Here is an 8,218-nt window from a genome sequence, read left to right as displayed (position 1 = left end):
CACTTTGGCAATTGGATCGAAGAACTGCACATTAGGGAGGTAGAAATTTTAAACATCATGTATTTGTTCTCATTTTATTACGTATTACGTCACCAGTTTTAGTGATGACAAGTTTTCTACATGTTTATAAAACGTTAGTAAAAACTTGTTCAGAGCCGTAGAAATAAAAACAAAAATTAGCTAATTGATGTGTGAAAATAGGATTGATTTACATCGTATGGGACGTTAAAATTCATAAGCACTTTAATTATATTATCTTATTTATTTTGTTAAGCGTCAAAAATCTGCTATTAGATAATTTAAACAAAGACATGTCACATGTCATTAAAATCTCAACAGTCCTTAAATGTATTTGTGTTAGTCAAAATAAATGCAAAAATACGCGTAAAACTTAAAGATAACAACGTTTTTATCTAAGAAATCCTTAATGGAATTCTTCTTTATAGAAATTTCTCTTTGCTTTCTTTTACTCGAACTTATTTTATATAACAAAGAAATAAAGAATTTAAGGAAAATCTAAAAAAAAAAAAAAAAAAAAAAAAACAGTCGTAGCAAACAATTTTGAAGCATGGGTAGCTGGATTTTCCAATGCTACAACTGTTACTTTAATCCTTCTTGCAGTTTTTCCAAAAGGTAAAATTTATTGGTTTCTTTGTGCAAAATAAACCTAGACTTGAATGTAGATATATTTGCATCTATTTCTAAAGGTAATGAAACTCTTCCTGGTATTGCTCAAGCGCCACCTCATTTGTTATGGGCACCCCTTTCCCGTTAACTTGGTTATAATTGGCAAAATGTCTGTTTTGTAGACGTTTATTTTCCGAAACGAGATGGGTCATTGGAGTACACATCTAGTAAAATGAGAATCAGCCGATCCGAAATTAGTACATATTATATAAGTGCGATTTTGAAAACTTCCATGAATTAACACTCATTTGTAAAAAAGTTTAAGGTTCACCTGTCCTTGCCCATTCGCAATTGAAACGATTTTATAGATAATATTTGTTTTGATAATTTTAATTATCTTTCACTTTATTTAAGGTACGGTTAAAACACTTTAAATTTCACCGTGATTCCTGAAAAACTTGAAGACCTATAATGTTTACAGCTAGCCGAAACCGGGCAAACGAACACCACACACTTTTCGATCAAAATGACGACAAATAAAATTTAACTTGAAATATTTGAAAATTAAAAAAAAAAAATGGTCTGGACAACAGTTATACAAACATTAATATTAACCAAATACCATATTTTTAAAGTTTAGAATTTCTGCAGTAGGTATTTAACATTTAATAATATACTTAATAATAGATACATGTATGTGAATGCCTTATAAATCAGTCTACTTTAGTATCAAAAATAAAATTACATATTGTTTATTTTCTTTTATTTTATTTAATCTTAAAAAATGTAAAATGAAAATTAATTTTCCATAAAAATATAAACTTACTTAATTGGACATGAGGATTCTGCAAAATAGCAATTTTGTTCAGTATTGATGCCTTGACAAGCAGGATCTAAATTAATAAATGAGCAAAATTTAGATGATTCAATAAATTAACCCAAAAAATTGTAATAATTCCAATTAAGAATTGTTTTTTATTGTAATTTGAAGCTTAATGAAATATTAAAAGAAAAAAAAAACTTTGAACTTACATTGGTATATCTCATTGCTTCGATAATATTTCCTCGGACAGCCCGATGAAAATCTACTGCAGTTGAAGTTAACAAGTTTTTGTCCGTCAGTTTCCAAACAGTAACCTTAATTGTATAATAAGTGGAAAAGTTTATTTGTAAAAGTGAATCAAAACAAATAGTCTGGAGAATAAAGAAGAAAGTGCCATAAATGTATCAATTGACATTTTAATCAGATGTCTCCGAACTCACCTTGCATCCACTTGATCAGAAACAATCTTTCGTTAAATGTATTTTGAATCATTTCATACCTTTGTTAAAAATTCCAATTGTATTTGATAATAAATAATGTAAGTTTTCCATATTTTCTGCTTTGAATTATAGTTCATGAGGCCTGTTTTACAAGAGATCTTACGACAAAGACTAACATTTATTCTGCTTATGAATTCCTTATTTGCATTTGTTTGAAAATGGTTTTTATCTTTTAATAAGTAAAAAAAAATCATGCTAGTAATTTTAAAATCTACCATTAATTTTGAAAATATTTACAATCAATTAAAGTTTTTGGTCATAGTCGTAAGTTCTTTTGTAAAAGATGCTCATTTTTATCAAATATTCTACAATCATGAAACCACCATAATTTTCGTGTATCTTTACATTTAAGAGCGTTGTACAAAAGTTTATTATAGTAAACAATAGTAAATATTTTGTATGAATCTTAAGTCTCGATCTGTCTTGAATATTTATATCCCTTATATTTTCAAGTACTTAACATTGCATAACAAAAAAAAAAAAACTTTTTCAGGAAATATGGACTGTAATTGCAAATTCATACAAAAGTGTTTGTGTTTCACGGGGAATGGGGGGAAAAACCCAGTTATGTCTTCACCAATTTCAAGGCTGTTTTCAACTAAAACCTTGCATCTTATTAATATATATATATATATATATATATATATATATATATATATATATATATATATATATATATATATATATATATATATATATATATGCATTTGCCTTACACATAAGAAAAGGTTTTATGGACAATTAATCCTATTCGGAACTATTTTAAATTAAGGCGATGCTTGAATGGCCGATTTCAATAGAAAATATCGTTTACCCACCTTTTTTCAAGAGCTATAATTAAGGGTATTTTACATTCTACATGTACCGTTGGTAACAAAATAAATAAATCAGTCACCAGAGATTTTATTGCAATATTGCTATAAATATTGAATTCAATGGGTGCAAAATGTAAGCGTGCTTAGCTCTTTAATAGCAAAATATTAATTGTATTAATTTCTTAATTATTTTAACAGTGTAAAAGATTTTTTATATTACTTTGAATAGCTTATTATTGTAGTGTTAAGGGAAGTAACTCTAATTTGTGTTGTGTCACTTGTGTGTAAGAGTTTGTGTGCTAGAGTTATGGTTCGTAGTGTGGGTCAGGGTCAGTGTGTATCCGGCATGAGTAGTGCGTGCATGGACCGTCAGAGTGGAAGCATGTGGTTATATACCTGTATACATGAATAAACTGGTAAAACCTTGATTCAATTCGAGTATTCTTCACTGGCGACGAGGAAAACGAAAACTACAAGATGGCTACACTAATAGAACTCAACGGAGTTGGAAAATTTGATCCAAATGCTGAACCGTCACAATTAAATCAAGCATGGAAAAGGTGGCACCGAAGTTTTGAGCTTTTCGCTGTTGGAAAAGGGGTGAGTGACGCTGAACAAAAAAAGCATTACTTTTGCACTGTGCTGGACCCGAAGTTCAAGACATTTTTTATACATTGAATGTTGAACAAGCAGGTGACAATGACAATGTGTATACGTTAGCTGTGAAAACGTTAGATAAACATTTTGAGAATAAAGTCAACGTTCCGTATGAACGATATATTTTCAGGAAAATTCTGCAAACTGAGAGTGAAACAGTAGAACAGTTTATCACAAAATTACGGCAACAGGCTGTGTATTGTGACTTCACAAATCAGGATGAGCAAATTCGGGATCAAGTGATTGAAAAGTGCAGGTCTCACAAGATAAGAGCCAAGTTGTTAGAGAAAGGAAAAGACTTGACTTTAGAGCAATTGAGGACCATAGCAGCTACATTTGAGATGACTGAAACACAGGCTAGGCATATGGACACTGAAATTGTGGCGTCAGTAAACAGAATTCAGGGACATCGTGAAAAAACTGACAAACAGAAACACAGATTTCAGGACAAGAAGTGTTTTCGTTGTGGACGAGAGGGGCATTTTGCAAAGGACGTATCGTGTCCTGCTCGGAATAAGGAATGTCGGAAGTGCGGAAAAGTTGGACATTTTATTAAATGCTGTCAAACAAAGAAACCAGGAAAAAGCAAACCAAGTAAAGGTGGGAAGATACACAAAGTGGACTATTCTGAAGTGGATTCCGACTCAGACGTATACGTGTTCAGTCTAAAAACAGGACATACATCATCAGACAAAGTAAAAGTCAGCCTAGGAGGAAATCCTGTAGAATTTGTCATTGATAGTGGTGCATCAGCTAACATTATTGATAAAGAACTCTGGGAACATCTCAAGAAGAACCGTATCAAGTGTAAGTCAGAGAAAAGCGATAAAAAACTTTTTGCGTATAGCTCTACAGAACCATTGAAACTATTGGGTAGATTCAGAACGCAAACATCAATTCCGGAAAATGGTAAAAGTGGAGAAGAGGAATTCTATGTGCTAGATGGTAAAGGACCAGCGTTACTAGGAAAAGACACGGCAATGAATTTAGGTGTTCTTAAACTCGGAGTAAACACAGTTCAGCCAGCTGATATTATTCATGACTATTCTGAGTGTTTTCAAGGTATTGGAAAACTGAAAGACTTTAAGTTGAAGTTACGTATTGACAAGAATGTGAAGCCAGTAGCTCAAGGGATGTACAGAATTCCGTACAGTTTGCGAGATAAAGTAGGAGAACAGTTGGACGAACTTGAGTCTCAGGATATCATTGAACGAGTTAATGATCCTACACCGTGGGTCAGTCCAGTCATAATTGTACCGAAACCCAATGGTGACATTAGATTGTGCGTCGACATGAGACAAGCCAGTGCTGCCATTATTCGAGAACGGCATCCTATTCCGACAGTGGATGACATACTCTACATGGTGAATGGTAGCCAAGTGTTTAGTAAGTTAGACCTTAGAAGTGGATACCATCAAATTGAGCTGGAAGAGTCGTCAAGGGAGATCACTACATTCGTTACGTACAAAGGTCTCTACAGGTATAAGAGACTGATGTTTGGTATTTCGTCAGCTCCAGAGAAATATCAGCAAGTGATTTCGCAAGTGTTTCATGACTGTGAAGGAGTACAGAATATATCAGACGATATCGTAATCTATGGTTGTGACAAAGCAGAACATGATGAGCGACTTCGCAAAGCCTTACAGAGACTCAAAGATAAAGGTTTGACACTAAATCTAAACAAGTGTGAGTTTAGGATGAACAAGATAACGTTCATGGGACACGTCTTATCAAAGAATGGTATTGGACCAACTAGTGAAAGGATCAAGTCGTTACTCAATGCTAAAGAACCAACAAATGGATCCGAAGTGAAAAGTTTCCTCGGACTTGTAAACTTTAGTGCTCGTTACATACCAAATCTTGCTACTGTGGCAGAACCGCTCAGGAGATTGACAAAGAAAAATGTGAAGTTTGTCTGGTCAGCCGAACAGAAGAAAAGCTTTGACACTTTAAAGAGTTGTTTGTCAAATGTGAAAACTTTAGGACATTACAGATTAGATGCAGAAAAAACTCAGTTAGTGACAGATGCTAGTAATGTAGGCCTAGGAGCAGTTTTACTTCAAGTCAACAAAGGTGAAACACGGGTCATCAGTTATGCCAGTCGTACGTTGTCAGCGGCCGAACGCAATTATTCGACAATTGAGAAAGAAGCTTTGGCAGTCGTATGGGCATGTGAGAAGTTCCATATCTATCTCTACGGGGTGGATTTTGAATTAGTCACAGATCACAAGCCATTAGAAGTGATTTATGGAAGAAAATCCAGACCTAATGCAAGAATTGAACGATGGCTATTAAAACTTATGGCTTACAACTTCAAAGTACGTTATTCACCTGGACATCAGAATATCGCAGATGCGTTATCTCGTTTGGTGGATAAGACACATGTAGAAAACAGTAATTCAAAAGACACTGAGCAATACGTGAAATTTATTGCAAGGGAGGCAACCCCTCAGGCACTGTCGACTCGAGAAGTAGAAGAAGCTTCAAGGAGAGATGAAGAACTCGTCAGAATCCGAAAATTCATCAAAGAGGGAAAGTGGGAGAAATCATGTGTTGATTATTACCCATTCCGAGATGAACTTTGTTGGATTTGATACGTGGTTTTACGTGGATCCAGAATAGTGATTCCAAGAAATCTGAGGAAGCAGTGTGTACAGTTAGCTCACCAGGGTCATCTAGGAATCGTTGGGACGAAACAGCAGTGACGTACTAAAGTGTGGTGGCCTGGGATGGACAAGGAAGTGGAGAAGTATGTGAAATCGTGTCACGGATGTCAGAATACCAGTGCGTTTCCGAAACCGGAACCAATTAGTCCTACTCCATTACCAACAGGGCCATGGCAAGAATTAGGTATTGATATTCTTGGACCATTAACATCTGGACAGTACGTGTTAGTGGTTGTTGATTATTACAGCAGATACTACGAGATTGAAGTTACCAAGGATATTACAAGTGAGAAAATCATTGATTCGCTGGAGGGAATGTTTTGTCGACACGGACTTCCATTACAAATAACTTCTGATAATGGACCCCAGTTCAGATCCAAGTTATTCAAGGATTACTTGACAGATAACTGTATCAAGCATCGAGCAGTTACACCGTTACATCCGTCAGCAAATGGGGAGGTAGAACGACAAAACAGATCGTTGATGAAAAGAATTCGGATTGCACAAGCCGAGTCTAAGAATTGGAAGACCGAAATCCGCAAATATCTATTTGCATACAGAACGACTCCTCATACTACGACAGGAGTACCACCTGCCGAGTTGATGTTCCGTCGGAAGCTGAGAACAAAGCTACCGCAAGTGGAAAATCTACAAGAAAACGACTATGATGAGGGAGTGCACGATAAGGATGCGTATTCTAAATACAGGAACAAGCTTTACATCGACGAGAAACGTGGTGCAGTGGATTGTGATTTAGAGCTAGGAGATTCGGTCCTCTTGAAGAAAGCGGTCAAGGACAAAATGGATACGCCGTATCATGCTGAGCCATATCAACTTGTTCAGAAAACGGGAAACAGTTGTGTTGTAAAATCGCCGGAGGGAGTGTTATTGAAGCGAAATAGTGAATTTGTGAAAAAATATCAGGAACCGGAAAGTGTGTCCGATATTCCAGAGAATCCGAGTGATCTTAGTGAACCGAGTGTTGAGTCTAGTGCTAATAGTGATGATGTTCCATCTGCGGCTCCAGTAACTCCGAGCGTTAGAAGGTCTACCCGTATAAGGAAACTACCGCAACGCCTTAAGGACTTCGAACTGTGAAATATTTCTGTGTGAATGTTAATGACTGAAAGTTTTCTATATCTGGACTGTAAATTGTAAATGTTTTCTAATAATATGTGGGGACAATAATTTCTTTCAGTAATTTATTTATTTTGAGAAGTGAAAAAGTTTATTCTTAGAAAAGGGGGATTGTAGTGTTAAGGGAAGTAACTCTAATTTGTGTTGTGTCACTTGTGTGTAAGAGTTTGTGTGCTAGAGTTATGGTTCGTAGTGTGGGTCAGGGTCAGTGTGTATCCGGCATGAGTAGTGCGTGCATGGACCGTCAGAGTGGAAGCATGTGGTTATATACCTGTATACATGAATAAACTGGTAAAACCTTGATTCAATTCGAGTATTCTTCAATTACTTACCTTGTTCTATTATACCCATGATCCCACCGTAGCACAATTCGATCAGGCCTGTTTTGTCAATGTAAGGGACACAGATGTACTGATCATTTCCATATCGATCCCTACCACAACCCAGCCTGGTGGAGGATTCTAAGACCTCTGTGATGTTATTTGGACAGAAGTCCACAAAGTTTTCCATTTCTTTTAGCGAAATATTGAAATTCATAATAAATTCTACAATTTTCTCAATATTATTATTTATATAAAGTAATTAAAAAATAAATAGTCATATTAATATATGAAAGGTGAGTTGTTTTTCTCACTTCGGATATCCAGCGCTTTTGAAATATCATCGTCATTATAATGTGTCTCTTGTAAATCGTATGCCAATTTTGAAAGAGTACTCACTTGGTCAATAAAGAGGTATCCAGGCCCGTAGGGGATGCCTAGTCACAGGAACAGAATTTGGTAGATGCATACCTAATTACAAACAAGAAATCAATGTCGATACATGTGAAGCATTCAACATTGATAATATACAATTTGATTACCTTGAAACATACCTCAATAATTGTATGATACAAATGGTAAATAATAATGATCATAGATTTTAAACTGCTTAAATGTTTTTATAAGGTCAAATATTTAAAGGGTCTAGACAGTAGGTCCATTTTCAGTGGAC

At 35.1% G+C, this 8,218-nt stretch overlaps 1 long non-coding RNA gene across 1 annotated transcript; it reads right to left on the bottom strand.

Moving 5' to 3' along the window:
• Positions 1-1,468: 1,468 nt before the first annotated feature.
• LOC134270008 (uncharacterized) lies at positions 1,469-7,659 on the bottom strand. Its single transcript, XR_009992707.1, has 3 exons — positions 7,558-7,659; positions 1,660-1,764; positions 1,469-1,520 (listed from the first exon to the last, which is right to left on the bottom strand). It is a non-coding gene; the product is annotated as an uncharacterized LOC134270008 (long non-coding RNA).
• Positions 7,660-8,218: the final 559 nt, after the last annotated feature.

Source organism: Saccostrea cucullata, unplaced genomic scaffold (assembly GCF_032062105.1).
Source record: "Saccostrea cucullata isolate Sc308-1 unplaced genomic scaffold, CSIRO_AGI_Scuc_v1 ctg2579, whole genome shotgun sequence".
NCBI lineage: Eukaryota > Metazoa > Mollusca > Bivalvia > Ostreida > Ostreidae > Saccostrea > Saccostrea cuccullata.
This window is presented reverse-complemented; position numbering and strand designations above follow the sequence as displayed.